The sequence below is a fragment of the Anomalospiza imberbis genome, chromosome 3, assembly GCF_031753505.1.
Source record: "Anomalospiza imberbis isolate Cuckoo-Finch-1a 21T00152 chromosome 3, ASM3175350v1, whole genome shotgun sequence".
NCBI classification, from domain to species: Eukaryota; Metazoa; Chordata; class Aves; order Passeriformes; family Viduidae; genus Anomalospiza; species Anomalospiza imberbis.
In genome coordinates, this window is record NC_089683.1 from 113,183,573 (window position 1) to 113,199,323 (window position 15,751).

At 38.8% G+C, this 15,751-nt stretch overlaps 1 protein-coding gene across 38 annotated transcripts in view; it reads right to left on the reverse strand.

Annotated features, from left to right (window-relative positions):
* NRXN1 (neurexin 1) overlaps nt 1-15,751 on the reverse strand; it is a 674,512-nt gene that overhangs the window by 222,621 nt on the left and 436,140 nt on the right. The window contains exon 1 of one of the 38 annotated variants that reach the window (XM_068186605.1): nt 3,806-4,152. The exons of the other annotated variants lie outside the window; for them this stretch is intronic. The gene's annotated coding sequence lies outside the window, so the exon portion shown is untranslated. Of the gene's footprint in view, nt 1-3,805; nt 4,153-15,751 lie in introns of those variants that run through there. 38 annotated transcript variants of the gene reach the window in all.

Below are 15,751 nucleotides of genomic sequence, written 5' to 3' on the forward strand. Positions count from 1 at the left end.
TGTGAGCAGTTCCCCTACATAGATCAGGTGTGGATTTAAGGGAAAGATGAGGGTAGACGCCTGCCACAAATAAAGGAAAAATACAGAAAAAGCTTTGGATTAGATTTGCACTGTCCCTCCAAGAGTAAAATCAACAGAATGAACCTGACGCTTACAAAAGAGTCACAAGAGGGCACAAGCAAGGAAAAGAATGTTATGAAGTGATTAATGTTGCCCTGTGAGCCTTTTTATGCTCATGCAAACAAGCATCTTTAAAAGATATTGGACCTAAAGAGCAAGCCTTGCTCTAAATTGTCCTGCTGCTGGCTGGAGAAGCCTACTGTTGATAAACTTGACATAATTGTAAAGCACAGCCAAATCACATGCAAATCCTCTGAATGCATGTCAAACAAGCCTGGATCCCTCAAATACCAGACTGTTATCCCCGTGTTGTCCCTCTTCCCTAGGTCAGCAGTAGTGTCCAAGAGACTTAGTGGCACACTGCTTCAGGAAGCTGATGCAGCTCAGCCCATGCCTCTTCCTCCTCTGGAATAGCCTGGATGGCCCTTTCTGAGTGCTGTGGACTTAAGCTGTCAGTGCACTCTCCTCCTGGAACCTGTGTCAGAGAACACTTCAATATTTTGTGGATGTTTCATCTGCTCAAGGGATTAAACTCATTGTATGAGACAAAACCGATAAAAAGAAGAATGAAAGTCACAAAACTGCAGATAAACAGAATCCATGCTGTTCTCCAGTAATGCAAACATAACCGATAGTCAGCTTCTACAAAACCTACCTAATTAGAGCTGTTATCAAAATGAAGGTCATGTTAAAGAGTACTAAAGCACACCCTGTACTTACACTGATATACATGTTAATGTCCATCAAAGTAATTTCCGTTTTAAGAGATGATTATTTAGTACCATTACCAGTCTCAGCCTCAATACTATGCTGCCACTATTATGCAGAGACCTCATCTTCAGAAAAAGATTTATTATCTCAAGTGCTGAACCAGTATGAGCTCCATATCTCAGACAACATACAGCTTCTGCAAAAAAAAAAAAAAAAAACACCCCCATTCTGCTTGAGCAAGACACTGTGCCCCTTAGGCATCCCTTCAGTGGATGTGGTGACCTGGATCCTTCATCAATAACCCAATTTATTAATTCTGGACAGCAAATGGTAAACTGCCTTCTGTAGCAATTTGCTCTGCTGGAGGAGACCTATTGAGGAACTTTCCCCTCCTTTAACAGAGACACTTCTGCTGTCACGTCCTGTATAACAAGCAATGTTTTCCCTTGCTTCTTTCAGCTGCTTTCCAAGTTGACAGTCTTAAGAAAGCATTTTCAAAAGAAATCAAACTGGTATGTTTTCCTTATGCTCTTCTATGCAAGGTTTTATAAGGGAATAAAGTGCCATTTCTTCTGAAAAGATACCCTGAACTATTATATTTTGGGATTTTCTGCCTCAGTGTGTTACATTTATTTACTTGCATTCAAGACAGATAGTAAAAGAGAAAACAGCCTGACCTTTGGACAATTGTCAAAAAGCCCAACTCTGCAACTACAACAACCAGTGTGACCTTCTTCTCTACCTTCAGCAGCCAACAATCACACACAAGGAAGGAGAAAAAAAGCAGCCTAGCCTGGGTAGAAAACTGGACTCGGTCAAGTAACACAGCCTGTTCTCAAAGTACTCAAAGTAGATGAGCACTTTGTGAACCCTCTCAGAGCATCTGGGACCTACCAGCTGAATTCCAGAACTGTTCCCTGTAATGCCCTGCCAGCAGCAGCAGCTGCCAGCTTTGCCAGACGAGATTTATACACGTTTCCGTAGCTCTGTCCCCTCAGACTGGATATCTGGTATCACCTGTTTTTCTGAGGGCACCTTAAACACCTTATTATTTACTCCTCCATAATCCATATCCAATTTTCACAGCTGCATGTGAAGAGCTGGCAGGAAGACTTTTTTTTTTTTTTTTTTTTGGGTATGGCTCCATGTGCAGAGACCTGAGAGTCTCCAGTCTCTACCCCACACACCTCTAGAAACCAGGGTAACTTCTTCCCAGCAGCACATGGGCCGCATTATAGGCCAGAGTTTGCTTCCAATAGATTCCCAAGGTCAAGATCACCAAAAGCATTTATTGCAGCAGTGCTGGGAAGTAAAACACAAAGCAGATATAAACGAAGAGGAAACCTAGCACGACCGTTGTTAATTCTCAATAGTTCTACACGCCAACCAAAATACAAGCAGCATATGTCAGTCCTTCTCCTAGAAATAGAAACAGCCACTGTGTTTTCTGACTCCTTTCTATACTGCATCAAAAGTGGCTTGGTTTTATTAGGAGAAATATACAGTGCAATATCCTGTGCCATGCAATATGCTCCACGACTCATAGGGGATGTGGTTGATTTTATTGATTCAGTTTTCACACTACTGTAACCCCATTATTGCCAGCAGAGCAACTGGAAACTGCAAGCAGATTCTAGATTGAAAGACTCTGATATTTCCAATTTTCTAAAGTATACAGCTGGCTTTATTTCTTTTCTTTGCCTTTTTTTTTTAAATTTGGATTTTCCTTTCTAATAAACCCACTGCTGTGGGACACCTACTCAATGGTACTCCAGTAAAAAAGGGACAGAATTCATTCCATTAGAGGCATTTATTGGTATTATTAGGATTTTACAACATGATAGCATAATCTATCCTTTGCCTGAAGTAAACACTCTTAAAGGAAAGTCCACAGGGAGAGTAAAACTGAAGCATTTGTTAAAGTGGTGAATACTAATCAGATATATAGCTGGAGGAAAAAATAATGCTCTAACAGCAAGACACAGCAAGTAGACCACAAGACAAGCATGATACCACGGAATCAAAATATGGCTGTAGCATATACTTTGGAGCAATAAGAGGGGGAAAAGAAATCAAGGACAAAACGACAGGAGGAAAATATGACTGTCACTATTAGGAGCTAGAGAGAAAAGCAGGACAGAAAGCTAAAGATTTGAATGCTTGCACTGCAATCAACACAGTGGGAAAGCCAAGCCAAAGATTTCACAGCTTGTGTCTCCAGGCTCTGTTACAGCTCAGGAAGAGACTACCAGGGTTTCAAGCTACCACCCACACTGTAATGACTGGAGGATACCTGGATTCTTATGGATCTTGTTGGAGATTCTTATGGATGCCTTGCAGGACACTTAGACTGTTAATCACCACACTATACCTCTGCTATTCAAACAGGTCCAACATTTCCTGTAATCTTCTAGCTCTTTAGTCTATGTTTTTTCCTATGTTTGTGCTGGTCTCGATGCTATCGGATTCTTGTCCACAGAAACGTTAACTACACTTGGGGCTTCTATAAAAATACTCGGTAATAATGCAGCCAGTCATTTACTGAGCTCAAAAGCAGAACTGTAGCATAAAGTGCACAATAACACTGCCTATTTAGATCACCTGAGATAATAGTCTCATAAATTGTGACTATGCTTAAAGTGATCAACACTGACTCTTTCTTAATAGGCCTATTACAAGGTCAGCAATAGAGGATAAGGGAAAAAAATAGTGTCTACAGCCTCTGCTTGTTTAGAAGTCAGGTTTGCCATTTAGTACTAAACCAAAGAAAAGAAAAAAAAAAAAAATAAGGCATACTGTACACATACAACAGTGCCTGAAGTATTAGCAAATTCCATTTAAGAAATATTTTCATTTCTGCCTATTTTCATTTTATTAAGTCATTACGACAAAGTAAATGCACTCAAAGCAAAATATTGATCCCAGTGACTGTTTCTTTTCTCACAAATGCCAAAGTAAATTAGGAATAACTCACCTGCAAACAACTGAAGAGAAAAAAAAACTGCAGCATGACAATAAGAGATGCTCTCCAGAGCTGTAAAACTGGAAGCACCACTCGGAAGGGGTGGTATATTCTGTGCTGCCTCCCCGGGGTAGACACGGACACAAAAGGATGAAGCTGAGATGAAGCTGTCCTCTTGGAGGAAAAGTGCATAAACACATCTCCGAGAGCTGTGTCTCCCTTTGTTGCTTTAGCTCTTTCCTAAAGAGCTAACTGGCAGCAGAAAGAATTCCTCCCTGGGACGCCTGACTGCCTGTGGCTAGCTTAAACACAGTGCCTAAAGTTTAGATGCCTGTTCCAGGTGAGACGATTCACAGTTCCTCAATAAATCCCAGAGCTATTTTCGCTGGTTAAAAGCGGGCAAAAACACTGCTAACAAGTTCAGCTGCATGGGGAGGGGCTGATTTTCCCTGATCACACAGGTGGGAGAGGAGGAGCAGTTCAGAGGACAATAGGCAGCAAAGGAGAAATTCCCAAATTGTTAATTTAAAAATAAAAATATAGCAAGAACAGTTCGTGATAAATAATTATTTAGGCTTTGTTAACCCGTCATCAGATGGAGACAGGCAAGAACAGAGAGGCTGTGAAAGGATACACACAAAAGATTTTCTTTACGTCAGCCCCGAGTTTGTACAGTGTGAGGCTTACCGTTAATTTTGTAACTTTGAAACTTTAACTGAAAACTCGTTCTTTCAACGTAGTTTTTAAAATTCTGTAGCTGTAGTTGATTTGCAAGCATTTTTCCTTTCAGTTCATGCACAGGTAATAGCACAGGGAGAATGCTGCTAATCAATCTCATCCTCAAGACACATCAATTTTGGATTTGTATCAACCCAATTTTATCTAAGATAAATCGCTGCTTCAACAAAAAAAAAAAAAAAAAAAAAAACAGAATATTAATATTTGACCAGGAGTAAGGTGGTACATGAGGCTTCCTCCAAGACCTGGGGGAAGTCCAGAATAAGTGGCCAGTAGGACAGAATAACAGATAGGAAAAAAACAAAACAAAACAAAACAAAAAAAAAAAAAAAACCACCCCAAACTTGCTGGTAAACAAGCAAAAAAAGAGAAAACAACACAACAAAAAATGTCTTTTGGTAATAAAAGCGAATTATCATATTTGCCCAACTTCAAAGAAGGTAGAATGTCTCCAGAGACGCATTTGCATTGAGCACAGCCCTATTAAAATTGATGACAATTATTATTTAAGGAAAATCAACCTCTGTTCCTAAAGGGGAGAATGCCACGTGATGAAATGTACATAAGAAAACAAGACAGCAGCTAATTCTAGGCATCAAAGTCAAGTGAGCTGTGTAGGATCATAGGCAGTCCAAAGAAGAAATTTCACTTTCCACAGAAGATTATTCAGAGCACCTGTAATTTTGAACATGCCCAGGAGATAGATAAGGGGACTCCAAAGCCCTGAATTAGGTCTATAAATCAGAGCTCCAAAGTTAAGACTGTGAGTATTGTCAAGATAGTCATAGGCCCAGTTCCCTGTTCCTAGAGGGAAAAGTGTAACTTTCATGGAAAAACACAGGTGCCCGACTTTCATGATCTGTCTTATCCCTACTAGATCAGGAGATTATAAATTTCACCTAGTGCATTAGGAATTAAATGCCCACCTGCATACTAAGAAGGAGTAATAAAGTAATAATTGGTTTCTTTGTTTAATGAATAGGGATGAAACATTTTCAGCAGCAGCAGTTAGCATCCACTTTAGGTACATCACTGAACTGTCTTGCTCTTTGCAGTTGAAAAAGAGATCCAACAGCAGTGATGAATGACTGCAGATGAGTAGGTACATTAAGCCTACACACCCAGTGCATCCTGAGCTGCTGCTGCTGTTTGCATTTACTATAAACAGAAAAAAAATCAAGAGAAGAGGGTCTGGGAGAAACAAAAAATGGGGAAAATGCAGTGTGAGAGAATGTGTGTTTCACTGCAAACAGAATCAAAGAGAAATCCAGCACAGCCTGAGAATATAGCAGGAAGGGAGGACCTGAAGGCTTCCCTTTTTCACAGAATGTGAAGCAAAGTTAATTACTGTGGGTTTCAACAGGAGATAGAGTATTTCAAAGCCCAAAAAGATACCTTGGATACTACCTGTGGGGCATTACAGGACTCCTGTACTGACCAGAACATCAAAAGTGAGGATTCTGAACTGCAAACCAAAACCAAACCAAAAACAAAACAAAACAAACAAACACAACACCTGATCAAATTAAGCAAGTGGAAAACGTGCTGGGGAACAGCTGGGAAACATGGAAAATAAAGGGAGAAAGAAGAATAAAAGTTGTTAGCTAGCAAGATGAGAGACAGATCTATAGACAGACAGGTAGAGGCATAGACAGAAGTAAAAAAATAAAAATATCATAGAGACTGTATCTATGGCAACACTGAAATAGAAATTAGTAGACATTTTTCTGCATTTGAAGTCTGAAGGTTGGAAGAAAATCAAGCCACATTGCCAGCAATTTTTCTGTGGTCTGCATTATAGAAAACATGTCAGGAGATAGAAAAGAGAATATCAGTCAGATCAGAAGAAGGGAAATAGAACATCCTTCTTGCTTCCCTAATAAGCTTCACTTTTTAGTCCTTATTTTCTAAACCAGGGACGTATACATTTTTTTCAATTAAATTATTTTTTTTTTCTAAGAGATAATGGTTGGATTTGGGGGATTTGATTTAAAAGAATGTAGGTTTTATATGAATTGTATCAATCTAATTTTTTAAAAAAGTATTTAATTAATCTAAAGAATGTAAGTGACTGGTTTCCTTGATTGCCTTTTCTCTCATAACGCACATCAGAACCAAACATTTTTATTTGCACACTGTCAAATTTCACCCCTATATATATTTTCAAAATTTGTTAGGTAAATGTATGTAATACTGACATAATTTGTAACCTCTTATAAGATGCCACAATATTTTCCACTAGAATTTCATTCCTCCAGCGTATTGTGCAGCTCATATTTTGGGTTTTCTCTAACCTGTTATCATTTCTACTTAAAAAGGTAAAGCTTGACTTTTCACTGCTTTGTTCTTTGTTCAGTCATTTATACATGAGCAAGTGGGTGTGAAGTGCTGGCAGATGTGTCAGGCTGTGTTGCACTGCCTCTAACAACTACAGAAGGAGAAAGGCACTGGGTGCTTAACCTCACCACTTCTGTTTCAACAATTAGGCACTAGTGCTCAAGACTCATTTATTAGGCTGTTTAACCAGTCATAGACTTGGAAGCTGACTGTCAGGGGTATGTATTAAGAGAGGGATGCTGTAATGGGATTTTTAATCTATCCATTGGAAAGAAAGAGAGGTGCAAGTTGTTGGTGAACTGAGAATGAGGAAAAACATAATTCCAGGCCAAAAAAAAAAAAAAAAAAATTCACGCCCTAGGCTTCAAAAGCTCTAAATTGTACATTAAGCATCAGTGTTACTTTAATATGTTTCTGAAATAAGTGTATTTCATAAAATGTCTGTTCAAATTCTAAAATGAAGTAATTCTTCCCTTGGATAACATTATTCAAAGGAACAATCTGACAGTAGCAACTCCAAAGTCCCCTGCATGATGAAGTGCATCTCATGCGTACGCTCCGTGCATAGATTACATTCCTGGGTCCCTCAGAGGATCCCACACTGGATAAATCTGCTCTCCACTGTGCAAAGTGCTCTTCCCCACTTCAGCTCACAGACATGCCTCCAGTGCAATATTGCCTCAGATTGTGCTGACAGTCATGCTGATTTAAGAGCTCAGGATTCACAGTATTGCCAGTACATAATTTTTAAAGCTACAGATAGTACCCCTAAAAAGTGTCAAAAGATGTTACACCTATACACAAAAACTGCTAAGCCTGTACTCTGAGAAACTGTTACAACCACACTAATGCTGTCATTCCAAATACTAATGTTTTGAATTTCTCTGTTATTTTAACTGAATAATATCTTTTAAAAATTTTTATAAATCATAAATTCTGCAGTAGAGGTCTCTAGAAATTTGTGAATATAATCTAAAAGCCAGTGGAAACAGAACATGAAAAATAAAATTATGAATACAAGGACAGTGAGGATAAAGTCCAAAATACTTTGAAAGAAGGTTATGGAATAACCTTTGGAATAAGAAATCAAGATTTTAAAACCAGTTAATAATCTGTATGAAATTCTGAGCATGTGGAGCATATGTCCATGTAAGAAAATGGAAATGGTTTCTTCGTACTCTAGAAATTAATGTGGCTCTTGGGAGTTTTGGTTAGCTCCAGAAAAACAGGAACTAAGAAATCACTATGCTCACTGATGTTGAGAAATTCTGCAGTAGGAGAAATTATAATCCTATGATAATAGTCATACCTGTACATAATATCAGCCTGGGCATTGTATGAATTCCCAATGCAGAGACAGAAATGAATTTACAGCAACTGTGAATCTCTTAAAAGGTGCTGTTAAAGAGAAGCACCATGCATTCCTTCCTGGGAAAAATTGCCATGTGCCTGGGTTTTCTGCTCGTCCCTGTCCACACCACTACAAGCTCTTAGCTGTGCTCAGCCCTCATCAGCTGATGTGCACTCAAGAAACTGAAATGGAGTTAATGACCCCATCATTCATGAATCTGCAGAGCTGGCTTCAGTGGCACTACATTCCAGGCTGGATTAAAAGACACCTCTAAACCCCTGGAATGTATTTTATTTGGAGACTACCCTGCACTTGCCACATAACACAGTGAGATTGAGCCATCACTGTCATCGTGATTGTACTGTGAGCAGTGCATTCAAATGCTCTAGCTAAACACAAATCATAAAAAATAATAATTTAAAAAAACCCTTTTTCAAACCAAGTACAGCATACAGCACATCATTTTCCCATAACAGCTGTTTCCAGAGTACTTCATTCAGCACTGGAGTCCCAAGCACAGGAAGGATATGGACTCTGAAGTTCAGAGTAGCAAGTCCAGAGGAGGCTTGTGAAGATGACCAGGGGGCTGGAACACCTCTCTTGTGGAGGCAGGCTGAGAAAGTCTGGGTCATTCAGCCTGGAGAAGAGAAACTCTGGGGAGATCTTTTAGAATGTTCCAGTACCCAAAAGGGCCTACAAGAAAGCTAGAGGGGACATTTTGATAAGGGCATGTAGCGACAGGACAAGGGGCAGTGGCCTTAAACTGAAAGAGGATCGATTTATCAGATATTAGGAAGAAAATGTTTACACTGAGGGTGGTGGGGCACTGGAACAGCTTGCTGTGGATGCCCCAACTTCTCCCTGGAAGTGTTCAAGGCCAGGTTGGATGAAGCCCTCAGCAACCTGGTCTAGTGAAAGGTCTCCCTGTCAATGGTAGAGGACGTGGACCCAGATGATCTTTAAGCTCAATTCCGATCCAAACAATACTGTGATTCCATAATATCATTCCATGGTTTGAGCAATTCTTATTTGTATCACACAAAGGAGGATGCATAAATCACCAAAGAGAAACTCCTTCTTTGTACCCTTACACACATTTGTGTCATCTGAAGTGTATGCAATTGTTGCTGCAAAGATACACAGTACAAAAAGCAGCTTAAAGCTTCTGCTTCTCTTCTGAATAATTTATCAAATGCTTAGTTGTACTTTAGAGATCTCTTTTCTTAAGCTCAGATTACAGCACTAAGGGCCGTGGTGTGACTTCCTCATGCTCACACTGGTGAACCATTATTCACCCTCCTGTGACAGCACCAGAGTGCAGCTCTAAATACAGGGCAGTAAACTGAAATCAGAATTTCTGATGTTCTTCCAGGCACCTATCACTCTGCAACAAATATGAATGAACCAATTTATTTGGTTATTTTCATACAAGGGAGCTCTTCCTCACTCACATCATTTGGGAAGTGTAAAAAGCTGCATTTTGACAGACTTGCATTCACATACATCGAACAACCTCCCTGTTAAAAGCAATGTTCTGCAAGTAAGTAAGCTCAAAAGATAAATTCCATTTTCTCAATAAATGCTTTTGCTATGCAGAAGAGGCAAACATCAGCACGTAGGCTTAGAGAGGAGCTACTTATTACTCCTGTGCAGTACCTCCAAGTAGCAGGAAAACAGATCTTCTTCAGCCTGGTTTACGTTCAGGTGGTGTTAACTTTGGAGTGTGGAGCATTTTGTTGCTTTTCTTAAATAAAGCTACACCAGTTAGTGTGCAAAAAGAATCCAGAGATTGGAAAACTCTATTTCTCTGCAGCTTTTGCAAGCATAAAACCAGAATATTAATAGAAATATTCAACCTGACTGCAAAGCACTGACACTGGTGGCTGGACCCAGGACTGTAATGGTTCCTAAGGAGCTGTTACCAGTCAGTGATCCCCAAATTAAGCAGGATTTGCATGACTAGTTTAACAACTCTGAAAATGTGGTTATAGTCCACCAAATCACAGATCCAGAGAATCAGAGCCTCAGAGACTGGCTCCTGTGGAGAACTTCATGTTACTGGAGAATATAATTGCTATTTTCAAATCAGTGTTCAACATACTAATTAATCAGTGAACTATAAAGGTAAATATTATGTCTACCTGAATCCCCATTGCCTGTATGTAGAATTAAATTCACTAGCACAACATGTGGCTGTATTGCTTTTTCAGTAGGAGACAGAGCATAGAATCATTGAAGGGTTTGCACTGCAGGGGACCTTAAAGATCATCTTGTTCCAACCTCTCTGTCATAGGCAGGAGCACCTTTCACTAGATCAGGTTGCTCAGAGCCTCATCCAACCTGGCCTTGAACACTTCCAGGGATGAGACCATCCCAATTTCTCTGGGCAACCTGTGGAAGTGCCTCACCAGCCTCACAGAGAAGACCTTCCTCCTAATATCTAACCTAAACCTACTGACTTTCACTTTGAAGCCAGTCCCCCTTGTCCTGTCACTACACACCCCTGTAAAAAGTTTCTCTCTCCTCCACATGTTGGAAGGCTGAAATTAGGTCACCCCAAAGCCCTTTTTTTTACCAGATTCTCTCAGCCTTTTCTTTCTCACTCAAACAAACCAATGTCCTTCCTGTACTGGGCAATCCAGAGCTGGATGTATGTCAGAATCCAGAACATCCCTTTGGCTGCCCCAGATGCCTCAAGACCCTGGCAAGGGGCTTAGGGACCTCGGCAAGAAGTCAAAACCACCTGTGGCTTCGATTTTAGCCCATGGGAGAGGCTGCCAACCTTATATGAGGAATTACAAGCCAAAAGGGCTCGAGTAGTGAAATAAGGGAACTGACACAGGGTGAAAAAGTAGAATTTTGGGGTTTTTTAGAATGTAATTCAGGGGTACAATATGGAGGAATGTGGGCGTGCCCTAGCCTTTTCTTCCTTCTTCTTGTCCTCCATGTCTCGGTGTGATGGTGACACTTTTCTGTTGGTCTAGGATAGGGACACACTGTCCAACATAGATTTTAGGTGTTGGTATGGGAACTGTAAGCATGGTACACGTAATTTTGAGTAGATAATGTGGGAGATGCCCGGGGCTCGGGGCAAAAAACTGCCATGGCTTCTGTACTAGCTGGACCTCGGTGGGTCAGAGAGAAACAGATAAGGAAAAAATAACCTTGAAAACTCAGCTTCACGCATTCCAGACCTTTCCTTTGGCTGCCAGGCTAGGGAAAAAAGGAGTTTCACACTGCTGGGGTCTTGCCAGCAGACCCTGAGAGATGTAGTATGTGTTCTTTCAAAAAAGGAAGATAGAAAGTTCTTGTCAAGGCACTGAGCCCTACCCAGGCAATTTTAACACATGCTTTTTACTAAATCACTGCAAAGAGGAACTTCAGTGATTGAACTTCCATCTTCACTTTGGTAGATGGAAGAATTCAACTCTTTCAATCTACTTCTTTAGTTACATAGGAGTTTTGACCTTAGAAAAAGCGTGCTTGGTTCTTGTTATAGCAGCACAATACCACGTTACCATAGTAACATTTACATTAATTTCAGTGGCAAAAGTGTTTGTTCCCCATGGAAATTAATTAATTAATTAATCAGTGTACACAGGACTGAAGTTGAAACCTTTCTCTATTCATTCAAAACTTTTTAGAGAAATACCTATTTACTCTGTTTATTTTTGTTCAGAAACAAAAAATATGTTTTTTTTTAAACAGTCGGGGGCTTTTTTCAACTTCACCATAAATTTAATTTGCAAGTGGATATGCCAGATAAAATGCTCTATTTCTGGTTCACACGTGTGAAAATATAGAGCAGGGCATGGCAGGTGGAAGACAGACACTTCCACTGCCACCTCCCTGTCTTTTCCCATGTGGGCTGCAGACAGAAGTCTGTTCAGAAGCCAGTTAAATCAGACCAGCACCCTATTATTCACTGAGGCAATACATTGTCATTTGTGTCACAACAGGAACAGGGAACAGAAAAGCTTCACTACATTTAATACTGCCAAGTACAATCACCCAAAAGACTGACAACAATTCCAGATAACTGACAATCAGTATAATTTTACTATTTCAACCATCTTAAAAATAGACCTTCAGATTTGAAAATGTTCATCTTGATAGTTCTTTGAACAAGTTGTTGCAAAGATCATTTCTCCTGGATTTGTCCACATGGTATTTTTCTCTCTTCTCAGTGTTGACAATGATCTGTGCAGTATAGAAATGTCCCTTTTTTTAAAAACTTTTTGGGCAATTTCAAATTCCTAGTGCAAAAAGTAATTCCTAAATAATATAGGAAAGTGACTTGTTTAAGCTAACCTGTTTTCTTGGTCTTAGAGACAGCCCATCACTGTGTAACTTACTGGCAGGCAAGTCTGTGTAGTACATTATAATATATACTTTTATTAATCTTATTGGAATTAAATCCACATTGTGGAAAGGACTGAAATCCACTTTTTTTTTTTTTCCTATGAGCTAGCATATTTTTTTCTGATGTTTCAGTAATCTAGTACAGAAAGATGTAGTTTTCCATACTGTGCACTGCTATTTTTCCTACCTATAAATGAACTGGTAGTAATAACAATGAAATTGGACATAATAGAGAAAGCTGCCTGTGTAAAGTAAAACAGGCTAAAAGATGGAATCTGTCTCAGGAGGAACAATTTTCACTCAAATGACCTGAAAAGTTTGTAATGCAGGTTTTGGATAAGCAGGTGGGGGGGAAATAGCAATACAGAGGGAAGCCTGTCAGCTGTCTTCACACATATGAAATAATCTGTGAATTCTCTTCTAGACCCAACCCTCCTTCTTCCAAGATTCTTAGCTATCTATATTTCTGTAAAGAAGAAATTATTGAACATTTTGTCTGTTATAACAACAGTCCCAGACACCACACATTGAGGTTTTTTTGTCTCTTAGAGGCTCCACAATTCCCAAAGAAACCAAGGAGATTTTGGCCAGTTTTCTTTTGAAGAGTCAAGCTTAGTTAGTTTTAAATGGGTTGAGACTAATGAAAAAATATGAGAAAGTGCAAAAAGGTCAAAGCAAAGTGCAGAAGTATTTCTCCTGATAACATTATCAGGAGTGCAACCATTTCAGGACACAGTGAAGAAGGAACTGAGAGAAAGGGAAGGATTTGCCTGAAGGATAATGGGAAACACAATACCTGCAATAGAGTATTGTCTTTCTCCTCCCAGGCTGGACTTACTTTGGAAAGAAACGATGATCATGGGCCAACATATGTCATGGGAAAATAAAGTAGACGTCACCCAAAAGCCTGACACAACAAATCTATGGAAAGCGTCATGGTTGTGAAAACCCCTGACCTTACCTATGGAAATGTGACTCACTATAAGAATTTCTAATGGAATTTCAGAATTCTGAAAATACCTTCTAAATCTCCTTACAAGAGTTTATTTTGCTTTTTTGAATAAAACAATTTATTTCCCAATATTTTCTTCTTTCATTGTCCAAAACATATATAATATGACAAACACAGCTGGGTCTGGCTAAATTAATGATTTATACAAGATGGGAAAGAATTTAAAGCCCTAAATATAAACATTAAAAATATCAGAATAATAATATTATATATATATATATATATATATATATATATATGTATAGTAACTTTTGGGAATAGAGGTTGGTCTAGATGGTGTTCAAAGGTCCCACAGCCATCAAGATGACAAAGAACAAATGAAAAGAGTAATGTCCCAGAATTACAGGATGAAAAGAATAAAAAATAAATTCTGGGAAAGTAACAGAGGACAGTATGATACTACTTGGAAGGATCCATTAAATTTTCCTGTAATATTTTTTTGCATATCTCCAGAAATGCATATTGCCCTGAAAAAACTACATCATCAATATGATTTGTAGCATTTAATTCTTGGAATAATTGAGGCAGACAAAAGATATCTTAAGTTATGCATAATTTTGTGGTTTGCAGTTCCATGGCAATTGCAAAATCAACACTGGGCCATATAGAATTGAGTCAGGTAAGTCTTAGGAGGCAGTTAGAAGAACTGGGGAAAGGACTGATTTCAGTTCGCATTTTTATTTTAAATTTTTATTCTTATGGCACCTAACATGATTTCCTTTTCCTGGATGCTATACCAACAAAAACAGCTCTTAACTCAGTTTATATGACTGTGGGAAATGCACATTTGCCTTTTACAAATACCCCTGCTTGACCTATATTCTCTAGGAGGAGATGCTATAGGAATGAAGATAAAATCGAACTCAGGATTTGAAGCCCAACATTTTCAGCTACACAGAAAACATTTTCATTCCAATTCAGCCTTTTTTTAAAGCTATGCTTAGAACCTTCGAGTGTACTCAACTGCAGCTTCATTCTGCTACACCATTTGGAAATCTGTCCCACTGTTTTACCTACCTCTGCTTATCAGAAAGGAAGGGGCCAGAATGTCTTCTTACATCCTTAAAAGATGCCTATGCTGCCTTCCTCCTGGCTTTTAAGTCTTAAAGCATAGACAAAGATCAATAAAATGTGATGACACCTTAACAAAAGCAGAATGTAAGCAAGGACAACTCCATGGCAGTGGTGACCTTGAAACTCATATGCTGATTTAAATTAGTTATGGGTGTTTGCTATTAAGGCAAATAGAAAACTCATTGCATACAAAAACTTTTCACAGGCTCTAAGGGCATCTCCCAGCTAGCAGAATGGCAGAACAATAAAAGACTTACTGTTCCTTTTAATACAATATTTGGTCTAAAACTCTACAGAGGAGAGTTGAAATGACAGCTATCATTATATTATATTCTTCCATCATGCTGCTGTCAGTAAAGGTGCTCTAAAGCCTGAAAAGCATTTCCTTTTACAGAGATGCCCCGGTTGCATTTGTGCAGTATATTTTACAGTTACTTTTTTGTCAGTAAAGGCAGAAAAAAGATTAAAAATTACAATTCTCTTTGGAATTGTTTTTAGGTTATCACATATGTACTCTGAAAGCATGGTTTATATTTTTGACATCAGTATAAAGAAACCCTGAGATAATGTTGCTGCACTATTTTTAAATTAGATCTAAATCAATACAGACTTTCCTTTTTTACTTTTTCATCATGACACTGTGGAACAGAGAATTGTAAAAATTGCCTGGATATTATCTAACCTCATCTTTTCCTATAAGATTAAATTCAGCATGGGGGGCAAGAATGGAAGCTGCAGTTCTTTCACTTAACATTTATGTCTTAGTACGAGATTTTAGAATATTGTGTTTATTAGATAACATGATATCTTCACTCTTTCAGTGTTTCCGCCACTTGGGTTTCCTAAAAATGATGATTCCAAAATAAGCAAAGACTAATATTTGAACAACTCATAATCAAGTTTCTCAATGTGGAACATGGATATTGCACACACCCAAGGTGTGATAGCAGGAACAAGAGTGATACTTGGGTAAAAGGAACCAAAGGGCGAAATAGCCAAGGTTTCTCTAGCCTTTTCAGGTATCTATTACATCTGAAGTCTGCACTTATTTCCTTGCTGGGAAGAAAAAGGTAATTTGTGAATC